The 12,315-nt window shown below is 40.1% G+C and overlaps 1 protein-coding gene across 11 annotated transcripts in view; it reads right to left on the reverse strand.

Moving 5' to 3' along the window:
• Positions 1–12,315, reverse strand: part of USP49 (ubiquitin specific peptidase 49) — an 80,864-nt gene that overhangs the window by 51,993 nt on the left and 16,556 nt on the right. For 2 of the 11 annotated variants that reach the window (XM_069564426.1, XM_069564418.1), the window contains exon 1: positions 10,454–10,535. The exons of 7 other annotated variants lie outside the window; for them this stretch is intronic. The gene's annotated coding sequence lies outside the window, so the exon portion shown is untranslated. Of the gene's footprint in view, positions 1–3,513; positions 3,537–8,638; positions 8,698–10,453; positions 10,536–12,315 lie in introns of those variants that run through there. 2 more of the 11 variants (XM_069564422.1, XM_069564419.1) reach the window with 2 other exon arrangements.

Consider the following 12,315-nt stretch of genomic DNA (forward strand, 5'->3'; position numbering starts at 1 on the left):
AACAAGGAAAGAGCATTTTGAATCAGAGTCATTCCTTCTTTTCTGAGACCTGAAATGAACAGGAAGAAGATTCACGAGCAAACCAGAAACTGCTGCTTAACTTTCTCTAGGACCCTGAGAAGTGGCATCTCAATTAGGAAATGTGCTTTTCTCCATCCACACCACTTTAAAAATCAAAGCGTTCATACTTTCTATTGGGCTTCCCAGGTGGTGCTAGTGGTTAAGAACTCACCTTGCCAGTGCAGGAGACGTAAGAGACTCAGGTTTGATCCCTGGGTCAGGAAGAGCCCCTAGAGGACGGCACAACCCACTCCACTACTCTTGCCTCGGTTCAGTTCAGTAGAGTGTGACCCCATGGACTGCTGCACGCCAGGCTTCCATGTCCATCACCAACTCCCAAGCTTGTTCAAACGCATGTCCATCGAGTCGGTGATCCCATGGACAGAGGAGCCTGGTACTGCATAGGGTCGAAAAGGATCAGACACGACTGAAGTAACTAAGCACATATACATACTTTCTATACCCTTTCATAGAAAAATGATAAGTATAATATGGTATTTGCTCTTTTTTTAAATATTATCTGCTTATATTCACGGAGAAGGCAATGGCACTCCACTCCAGTACTCTTGCCTGGAGAATCCCATGGACGGAGGAGCCTGGTGGGCTGCAGTCCGTGGGGTCGCTAAGAGTCCGATACAACTGCCCGACTTCACTTTCACTTTTTGCTTTCATACACTGGAGAAGGAAATGGCAATCCACTCCAGTGTTCTTGCCTGGAGAATCCCAGGGACGGGGGAGCCTGGCGGGCTGCCATCTATGGGATTGCACAGAGTCAGACACGACTGAGGCAACTTAGCAGCAGCAGCAGCAGCTTATATTCAATGAGCGCTGAGAAGTACTTCTCAATCAAGTGTTGAGCTCTTCAGAGACAGGCAAGTTAGAGGTGATGTGTCACGTACTCAGTCGTGTCTGACTCAGGGCTTTCCTGGTAGTTCAGCTGGCAAAGAATCTGCCTGCAATGCGGGAGACCTGGGTTCGATCCCTGGTTTCGATCCTGGAGGATGGCATGGCAACCCACTCCAGGATTTTTGACTTGGAGAATCCCATGGACAGAGGAACCTGGCGGAGGCTACAGTCCATGGGGTTGCAAAGAGTCAGACACAACTGAGCAACTAAGCACCATGGACTATAGCCTGCCAGGCTCCTCTGTCCAGGGAATTTTCCAGGCAAAGAGATGATGCTTCCTGCTATTAACTCAGCTTTCTGACACCTAGGGAGATTGTAAACAGGGAGAAGCAGCTGGATCTAATTTCTTTTTATAGTCATCCACTGATTTCTGACCAGGGGAGATTTTCTTTAACTAACACAACGAAGCACTTTTCCACCAAATCTGTTCTGGCAAAAACACTTGCTCTCAGTGTTCAGCATACATGAAGACAATGAGAACAGATTAGTAAGATGCTTTAATTGTAGCATACTTTATGGCTTTTCAAGTTGAATGCTTAGAAAAAGGTTCATCATCTCTTGGACTCAGGAAGAAAAACAGTAAGATTCTGCATAAGGATGACACTTTTTGAAGTTTGAGAAAATATATTAACATCTTGCAAAATACAATATGTAACCAAAAGTTCCTCCAGCTTAAAAACATTAATTAAATACTATGTTCAATCCTTCATGCTCATTTCACAGAAAGGAAACAGCTAATTAGAATATGAAGAAATGCACAATTTTTTTTTAGAAAGGAAACAGCTAATTAGAATATGAAGAAATGCACAATTACTAGTAATTTAAAAAATACAAATTAAAATCAGACATTATTAAATGGCAAAAGTTAGAAATGTGGACAATACCACATGTGGGGGAGGTTGGGAACACAGTGTCTGTGGGGTGTAGAGTGATACAACCATTCAGCAGCCTGACAATACGCATCCCACAACACCACTCCTGAGTGTATCCCGAAGAAGTTCTCAAATGTGTCCATAATGAACATGGACAAGCCTGTTTATTGGTAGCACGGTTTGTGGTAGCCTAGGCAGCTATCACTATGGAAATGATGTGCACCACGGAACACTATGCTGCAGTTAGGAGCAATTAGCTAAATGTACAGCCTGACAGACAGACAGACAGACAGACAGACAGACACACACACACACACACACACACACACACACACACCCCTCTTAAAATGGTGCTAACCAAAAAAGTCAAGACTAGAGTAACATCTACAGCATTTTTACCAGGAGAATTCTCTAGCCAAGTTCTACAGCAGGGTGGTATGATGAACAATTTCGGAATTAAAGATACACACACACACACAGAATCACTAAGTATTTTATAAAGATGTATATAGAATCAAGGACCTGTATCAAACACATTAGAGAGGGTGTTTGTGGGGAGAGGAACATGGGCATGGAGACGGGAGCTGAACAGAACGCCTTTATACAGCAATGCTAGGCTGTGCCCAAATCACAGAGTATGAAGTCCAAATTCAGAATAATATTTTTCATTCATGTGTGTATTAATTTATTCAATAAAAGCTTACTGAACACCTCAAGTATGAAGTGCTGTGCTTAAATATAAATTTTTCTTGTTATTTCGGCTAACTTTTTTAAACCTCAAAAAATAACTGTTTTAAGATACATTTTAACTGGAAGTAGAAAATAACTTACACTACAATATACAGTATATGTTGAGAAATCCACCATTCTTAAAAGTTTTATAAATATTTTTCATGAAATAGAAATATACCTTGAAGTTCTTTAAGTGATAAACTTCAGTGAAAAATCAAAATGCAAAACGAACTTGCTTTACAGCCCTAAAAAAACTGCACTGTCGCATCTTCAGCCCACAGGTAGAACGTCTTCTCTCATGGCTCTCAGCGGTGAAACAATTTCCTTTTGGTAAAGAATTTTTTTTCTACTTTATTTGTTCTTTGTAATTCCCACTCCCCGCCCCCCGCCGCAAAGATATTTCAATTGCTCAGGAATACTTCTCACCAGATTTCTGTTTCCTAAAAGATTTCACAAGAGGACTGCTGGCTGCCAAGGAAGGTGTTGTAGCTAATATGCTCATTACATTGCACTGCTAACAAAAACTGATTAACACTTTCGGTGCAAAGTGACATTTCTATTCCACATCCCATGAGCATAGAAAATGATGTTTTTCTCCCCAAATTATCTGTTCCCATCTTTTTACAGGCCCCAAATGTTAGGTAGTATACATGATAATACTAGTAAACAAACCCAAGAGCAACTCGTAGGACATCATATGTCTAAAGCTCTAGAACTGTATTCAGATTTCAGATGTTGATCTACGTGTTAGCAGGTGGGAGGACCAAAGGTGAAGAACAGAAATGGTTGGGCCAACCATCAATACTACTGGGAAAAAATCCAAACTACATGTCTGTCAATGGGATTAGCAGAATTATCACCGCACACAACACATAAATTTATTCAGGCTTACAAAAGATGAGGTATTTTCATTCAATAACAATAGCCAACACTGAGCACTTACTAGGTATCAGTCACTGTTTTAAGTATTTTATACAGGACGTCCCTGGTGGTTCAGTGGTTAAGAATCCAATTACCAATGCAGGGGACACAGGTTTGATCCCTGGTCTGGGAAGATTCCACATCCTGCGGGGCAATTAAGCCTGTGTGCCATAGCTACTGAGTCCTCATGTTCTAGAACCCGTGCTCTGCAACAAGAGAAGCCACTGTAATAAGAAGCATGTACGCCACAACTGGAGAGCAGCCCCTGCTCGCTGCAACTAGAGAAAGCCCGTGCAGTAACAAAGACCCAGCACAGCCAAAGATAAAAATTGATTAATTAATTAAAATATTTTATATGCATTATTTACTTCAATCTTGACAACAACTCAATAGGACTAGGTACTATCCTCATCTCCATGGATTGCCTTTCAAATCTCCACCAAATGTTCTCGACTTCCACTACATCCCCTCTTCTTGCCATCCAGTCCTCACTTCTTACTTAAAAGCTTGACTGACATACCTCATATATCTCTTATGAACAGAGCAGTTCTCTTCTCAGACCAGCCTCTCACTCCTCCCTTACTACCATGGAAATTTCCTTCACGAAAACGCTCTTAATTAACCCCTTCTTCACCTGCTTATAAAAAGCAACCACTACAGAAGTACATAGAGGAAAAAGTCAATTTGTTGTTGTTTAGTCTCTAAGTCGTGTCTGACTCTTTTGCGACCTCTATGGACTGTAGCCTGCCAGGCTCCTCTGTCCATGGGATCTCCTAGGCAAGAATACTAAAGTTAGTTGTCATTTCCTTCTCCAGGCAATCTTCCCTACTTGGGGATTAAACCTGCGTCTCCTGCACTGGCAGGTGGATTCTTTACCACTGAGCCACCGGGGAAGCACAAAAATACCTTCTCTCCTAAACAGCAACACCTCCATAGCACTTCTTAACATCTTACAAAAATAGGAACATTCTATATTGTCCTATATCGTGACTTAAAAAAAAAAAAACTTAAAAATGGACATCTTTCTACATCAGCAATAAGAGATTCACTGCATTCCTTAATAGCTGAATGGTATTCCATTGTATGGACTCCCTACACATTATTTAGCCAGTCCCTAGCTGATGGACATCACTGTTTTTGCAGGGACAAACGATGCTATAAAGAAAAACTTTACACTCATTTTTTCAAGTGTATAAATATATTTATAGGGCAAATTTCTAGAAGTAAAATCTCTAGGTCACACGATACGCACATTTAAAATTCCAACAGGGCCTCCCTGGTGGCTCAGCTGGTAAAGAACCCGCCTGCCAGTGCAGGAGACGTAAGAGACGTGGGTTCAGTCCCCGGGTCGGGAAGATCCCCTGAAGAAGGAAATGGCAACCCACTCCAGTCTTCTTGCCTGGAAAACCCCATGGACAGAGGAGCCTGGAGGTGCACAGTCCACAGGGCTGCAAAGAGTTGGACACGACTGAGAACGCACACTGCAGTGCATGTACACGCACGGCCGAGTCACTGTGCTGCACAGTGGAAACCAACACTACGTTGTGAAGCTGCTGTTAAGTCACTTCAGTCGTGTCCGACTCTGTGTGACCCCATAGATGGCAGCCCACCAGGCTCCCCCGTCCCTGAGATTCTCCAGGCAAGAACGCTGGAGCGGGTTGCCATTTCCTTCTCCAATGCATGAAAGTGAAAAGTGAAAGTGAAGTCGCTCAGTCATGCCCGACCCTCAGTGACCCCATGGACTGCAGCCTACCAGGCTCCTCCATCCCTGGGATTTTCCAGGCAAGAGTACTGGAGTGGGGTGCCATCGCCTTCTTCGTGTGAAGCTGCTGCTGCTGCTGCTGCTAAGTCGCTTCAGTCGTGTCCAAGACTGTGTGACCCCATAGACGGCAGCTCACCAGGCTGCCCCGTCCCTGGGATTCTCCAGGCAAGAACACTGGAGTGGGCTGCCATTTCCTTCTCCAGTGCATGAAAGTGAAAAGTGAAAGTGAAGTCGCTCAGTCGTGCCTGACTCTTAGCGACCCCATGGACTGCAGCCTACCAGGCTCCTCCGTCCATGGGATTTTCCAGGCAAGAGTACTGGAGTGGGGTGCCATTGCATTCTCCATGTGAAGCTACTATACTCCAATTTTTAAAAGTTCAGCAGATGCTGCCAAATTTATCTTCAAAGAAACTTACATTCCCATCAAAAGTGAGACTTCCAATTTCCCCACATCCTCATCTACTACTGGCCACATCAACTTGTTTAATCTCTTAATCTAACAGGTAAAAAAAGTGGTAATTGTGTTTTATGTTATATTTATTTAAAGGAATAGAATTAGAATTTATAGCTTAAATAGGTTTTGAACTTGTTAGCTGTAGGCAAAGCTGAATGGCCTATGAAGAAAAAAGAATTCAAGAAGTATATTAACAGTGTAACTAGGAACAACGTTAATGTTTAACCATTTTGGGAATAGACAGTGATGCCACCACAAATTAGTTTGATCTCTTCACTAAGGCATACTTATTTACCTTATTTACCTTATTTACTTGAAACATACAGTTATCAGTTCTTCACACTATGCCATATATTGTAGAAATGTTTCTTTTAAAAGAATATATTCAATTCCATAGTCATACATTCACTTTCTTACTTTTAACTCACAATACCCATATGATCAAACCCCTGTGATATTTTATTTTTTCATATGTTGTTTATTAATCTGACCTTTGACCTCTTTTAGATGTGGAAGCACAAAAGTATAATCAATATCTCGCCATGGACATCTAATATAAATAAGACAATGGATATAGGTGGTTATACTAGAACACAGGAAAAGGAGAGTAAAGAAAGCAAATGTTAGCAAAGGCCAACCACAGAAACATTCAGAACGCTAGCACAGCCCCGCATACTCAGTGAATGCTAACATAAATGAGATGTCCTCTGTTCATGAATACTGCTTCACTGTCAAAAGCTAGACGTCTATGATTATAATGCTATTAGCAACGATGGCTGAACTGGGCTATTCACACATTTTCTTACCTGATTTTCTTTGTGGTTACCTCCAGGTAACAATTTTTGTCAGGGAGACTCTAATTAGCTCTAACAGGGATTGTGACCTTATTATCCTGATGAATGAGGATTCCTAACTGCAAAAATAAGTACCACAAATTATCAAGCATTCTAGAAAGGTTTTGGCTCAAACTGATACATCAGTAAACCCCTCTCTACCCTCCTTTAATTCTCAATTTAAATTTCTATTCCTCACAGAACAAACTGATCCTTAAGACTTTTATTTCAAAGTCAATCGCTCCTGCTGCATTACCATGCTCACATCACATGGCCTATCCGAGTGAACACAGGACAGACACTACACATAGACGTCAGAGTCCCATGTCAGAGACTGAGAGAGACAGCATGGGGCCAGGAGAGAGTGGAACACCAATGTGACAAAGTGCTCAAGCCAAGCTCTAAATGGTCTTCTGCTCACTGGCGGCTGCGTTCTGAAAATGCTGACGGAAAGGTAGGGCCTGTCTTTGCTTTGGAGAGAGTCAAGTGTCATATAAAAGCATGCTGTCCTCCCACCCCTCACACAAGCTGCCTGGCAAGAGAGGCACTGCTGGCTCCTAGAGACAATGACCAGGAGCTCTGCATTCTGTCCAAGGGAGGGAGCAGTGAAGACCAGCTTCCTGGGCTCTAAACTATGCCAGACTGTCCTGCTAATCCCCCCTAAATCCTACAGTGTGGGGGTGGGGTGCGGTGGGGGTGAGGGTGGGAGACAGAATAGAAAACAGTCCGAAGTTGAAGCAAGGGCAGTAGCTCTGGACTGCAAGTCACAACGTTTCTGTTTGAATGGGGGAGGGGCAGGGGCAGCATGGCAGGGGACGCAGATACGAAAAGCCTGTGTTTATAAAAACACAACACAAAAATAAATTTTATCCGTGATCCTTCTGATGTGCTAACCAACATCTGCCCCCCATCATTTGCCAGCCCGGGCTGCATGGAAGGCGCAGAATAGCAGGCATTTTCACACGCTGAAAATGCGAGGCTGAAAGAGATGTTACTAGAGTGTAAATTACTAATTAGCTCAATAGGAGACAAAGAGAGAAAATACCTGTCACAGAATGCTGTTTACAACTTGACACATAATAAAAACAACCCTGGAAATTTCAGAAGAGTGTCTTACTTTTCAGACTTCTATTAACATGTAAATGGCAAAGGAACAGTAGTATAGTCTTTAAAACTGCCCAAGACTCAGAAACAATAACACATGGCTGGAAAGAAAGCTTTTCCAATAATTTGTAATTTTCTCATCCTTGTAAAAGCAAAGTGTTTTTCATTATTATCACCAGCTTTAATAAGAGCTATATTTTATAGCTTTGATGATCACTTAACAGGGGTGGGGGGTGGGGGCAGTGCTGTATTTCACCTTGGTTAGAATTCAGTTCATAATCCCTTCAGCTGAAATCAGACAGGCCTCATTCTGCAGGTTATGCCTTTATCAAACGGACAGGCTACCATTTTCATAAAGATGAAGGATGAGCTGGATGGTGGCAATGGGGAGAGGGTCTGTAAAATCCCTTCATATCACAACAACTGAATAGACTCCCCAGATTTAGGTTTATTTTGGGGGAGGTAATAGAATGTTAAGATATTTATATTCATCTCTTTACCATAAGGCAAACCTACTTGTATTAATTGCAAGCAGTGTTTCTCAGGCAGTCTATTTTACACTTAGATCTTTTCCAGTTCCTCGAAGCAACAGAAGGGTCTTTAGGTAAAATGTGTATTTCACTTAAATATGTCTCAGTCAAGGAGTTGAATGGTGCTGTGGCTCCTGTTTTTATGCAGTAATTACCCACACATCATCCAGAGCTGGCATATGCTGAGGACCACTTTGTGTGAGCATACCGTCCAGGGTACTAAGGAGGCCCCTACAAAAGGGCAGACCAGGACAGCTTTTGCTGATGAGGAATGTTTTTCAAAATATCATGAGGACAACAAACCATGAAACCGCAAAATCCACTCAAAGTCCAATCTTGAGATTCTTTTGCTTCACATGCTTGACTGAAATCAAACACATACCAACTTGCTGATATACTGAAACCATTCTTCCCTTTTCTTTTTAAGATTAAGGGCTTCATATCCATTTTTCTTTCAAACTTACTTCTTTAAAAATACACAGGTGAGGATATGTACGGTCCCTTTCGCTGTTCACCTGAAACTATCACAACATTGTTTGTTAATCGGCTATACCCCAACATAAAATAAAAAAATACACAAGTGAGAGAAAATGATAAAACAAATGGGGCAAAATAAAACAATTCCTGGATTTGAAGAAAGGTATATATAAACTCCTTGTATCATTTTTTCAACTTTTCTATAAATTTGAAAACTGTAAAAAAAATCCAAAGTCACCAAAAAAAAAACCTGAGTAAAATCCCCACAAAGAAGCTTTCTCCTAATGTTGTTTTGAGTTTCAAGCAATTCACATACAATTCACACAAGCAATTCACACACAATTCACATAACTCATGCTGGGTACTTAGAAAACACTAACAATAATAAATTATTACTTATTTTTTAAATGTCAATTGTAAGAAACCACTTTGGTGAGGGATATTGATAATGGGGGGAGGTTATGCAGGTGTAGGGGCAGGGAAACCTCTGTACTTTCCCTTCAATTTTACTGTGAACCTAAACTGTTGTAAAAAAACAAACAAACAATCCCATGGAGAAGGAGCCTGGTGGGCTACAGTCCATGGGGTCGCAGAGTCGGACACAACTTAGTGACTAAACAACCACAAAAAACACGCATAAATGTCTTTAGCATGTGGCCTACATAGGTACATACAAAGAGAATTCAGGGGGAAAAATCAGCAAGCATCTGAACAGATTTTGTTTATGGATAGCTATCCACACTGAAACCTGAGTTCCATATTTTCCTCGGTGGGCAAACAATTTCTCATCTACAAACCTGTGTGGACTTGTTATATACCATAGAGGTCTGCAGATGAGAGACTGTTGCCCACTGAGGAAAAGCCAATGGCCTCTTTCTAGCTAAAAAAGTTGACAATAATCAATCTGAAATACAATTTGGCATCTTATTGATTTGGATTTGTTTTGTTTTAAAAATACACTTTTGTAAGGAAAAATATACAACAGTGTAAGAACCCTGATGCAATCTTTGCATCAAACACAGCCCTTATGGCGTCTGTCCCAAGTTCCCCATCTAGGAAGGACTGAAATGGTTAATAACAGAATCATAGGGCTAATTTAAGGATTGGCAAACAAGACTGGTTAGGGATAAAATAATCTGAAGAGCATGGTGATGGATCACCTCACAACAGTCAAGCAGAGGTAATACTAAAGTAAACTGCCCATAAAACGCCAAGGTTCAAACCCTATCCCCACCTCACCCTACCTTATAAACTAAAAGATTAAATCTATCCTTTAGTTATTACCTGATTAAAAAAAAAACCCATATAATCTGTACTATAAGATTATCAACTATCAAACAAGTAGCTGTAGAAATGTCTGAATATAACCTTGGGCAAGTCATTTAATCTCAAAGACCTTGTATTTCATCCCATGTAAAATGAGAACAGTAGTATGCCACCCTCATAGGACTACTGGAAGGAGGAAATGAGTTACAGTCTGCAAAGAGCTTACAACAGTGTCTGATACAAAAGCACTATACATGGGGAGCTACTATTACTGAGTTTACGAAGAAATAAGGTCATCTTGATTTTCGAGTATAAATATCTACTTACTATAGTATCAAGAATGGGGCAAGAGAGAACAAGCACAAATACTGTATTTTTATTCTGCATTTGTTCTGTATTCTGGATAGAATACAGACTGTCCTGTTAGAGAAAATAATTAAATGCTGGAAATGTTGTATATTAATGTTGTATATTAACTACAAAGGTTGCCACATTACCTCTGAAGATTTACACAAAGAGGATAAATTTTTATCTACCTGGGATGATTTAAGTGGCATATTGACTGAAGTTGCAGGATAAACTAGAGGTCCTTTCAAGATCTCTTCCCATCCAAAGAATCTACAATTAACCAGAAAAACATTTAATTATATACAACCTACTGGTTGAATAAATAAACTTAAAAGTTTTTGGCTTAGCAAATAAGATTGTAGCCAAAATAAACTGAGAATTCTGCTTGATGAAAAAATGGAAATAAAACTTAAATTTATCACTGAATTCCTTACCGACAAATAGTATTATTTGTACTAAAAGAGAAATATCAACGGAGAAATAACCATTTACAGTGAGAAGTAGAGATTTAACACACCACAGCAGCATACAGAAACAACAGCTAAGGCCCAAATGGACTTTCCTCTGGTTTATCTTGTAGTTTATATTTTCTTCTTCATCATTACCAAGTAAGTCTAGAGTAATTTATACTAAGATATCAAGTACAAAAGAATTATAATATAAAAATGGCAACACCACACACAGAATACAACCTACTAGCACTGCCAAACACATGTAGAAAGGACGGGGACACACACACACACACACACACACTTCATAGAGACAGATGTCTCACACCAAAGTCACCCTTCAGTTTGAAAGTTAACATTTCAGACTAATCCTCTTGAAACTTGGCGGGAAAAAATAGTAATTTTAAAAAATCCTGTCAAACTGCTAAACCAACCTAGTCACCTTGAACACCTGCTCCACAGAATCTGGAATCCATGAACATAGCAGCTGAACCCAGAAATTTAATTTAATATTCTAAATTACTCACCTATATTAATGACCAATGTTTCTGATGTCCACTAATCAAGATCTAATCTTTGCTAACTATCACAGATCCCATAAAGGTGATCTTTGCTATTTATACAAATATCCAGAAAACAGCGGCAATCCAAAATTTACACAACTTTGAAGAAAAAGCATCTTTGTGTATCTGAAGGTACACCAATGAAATAACCTCATATAAGAGTCTCAAAAACAGTTTGTGGTTTTTTCCTAAGTAAATTATATGCTGTCCTTTGGTATCATCAAATGCAAAGTAATAATCGTTCATATTTTTAGCTAAATGTAAAAGCTTCAGGATTAAAAATCATCAAAACAAAATACTTGGTTAAGAATAACCTAAATTTTGTCCCAAATTTATCTTCCTTTAAATTCCCCAAAGTGTCTTAAATATAAAAAACTTATTCTAGAAAAATATTAATTTTTTTATTCACACCTACAAAACAGGAGAGGCAGTGGAGCTGTCCAAGGCTCCAGCATGCATTACCTTACAGGTTATGATAAAATTACTCATAAACCCATTATTTAACTGAAAGATAAGTCCCACTGTAAAAGCCTCTACTATTCTAAATCTCCCTTTCTTTATTCCATTTTTGTCAAATGGGTGAGTTCTCTACTACAGTACAAAAAGTCACACACAAAGCTAAAGGCAGCTAAACCCTCAGCACGCTGATTTAAATCTCTTCCCCTGCAAACTTCCCTGGTTGGCTATTTGCCTTTCTCTGAAATGATTTCAATGTTCTCCAGCCATCAAAAACAAGTAGGCAGAAATTTGGTTGATTAAACAAAACAAAAAGATTTTCATCTTTATCTATCTCAATAACAGGGTGCCGCCACTAAAAATAAAAATGCTGTCGAGAAAGCACTGCCTAGCGCTTGTCAGGTACCACACTGCTACAGCACAACACTGTCACACCATACAGGCACAACCACACTGGAAATACAACCCAGTTTCCTATGATCACACCACCAGTAAAAGGCAGAGCTTCTCAGCACCCAGTTGACACTTTATCGTTCACACAAGAACAAAATCAAAATGGGTCTCATCTTTTCAAAGTGGACA

This window comes from Ovis canadensis, chromosome 20, assembly GCF_042477335.2.
Source record: "Ovis canadensis isolate MfBH-ARS-UI-01 breed Bighorn chromosome 20, ARS-UI_OviCan_v2, whole genome shotgun sequence".
Classification (NCBI taxonomy): Eukaryota; Metazoa; Chordata; class Mammalia; order Artiodactyla; family Bovidae; genus Ovis; species Ovis canadensis.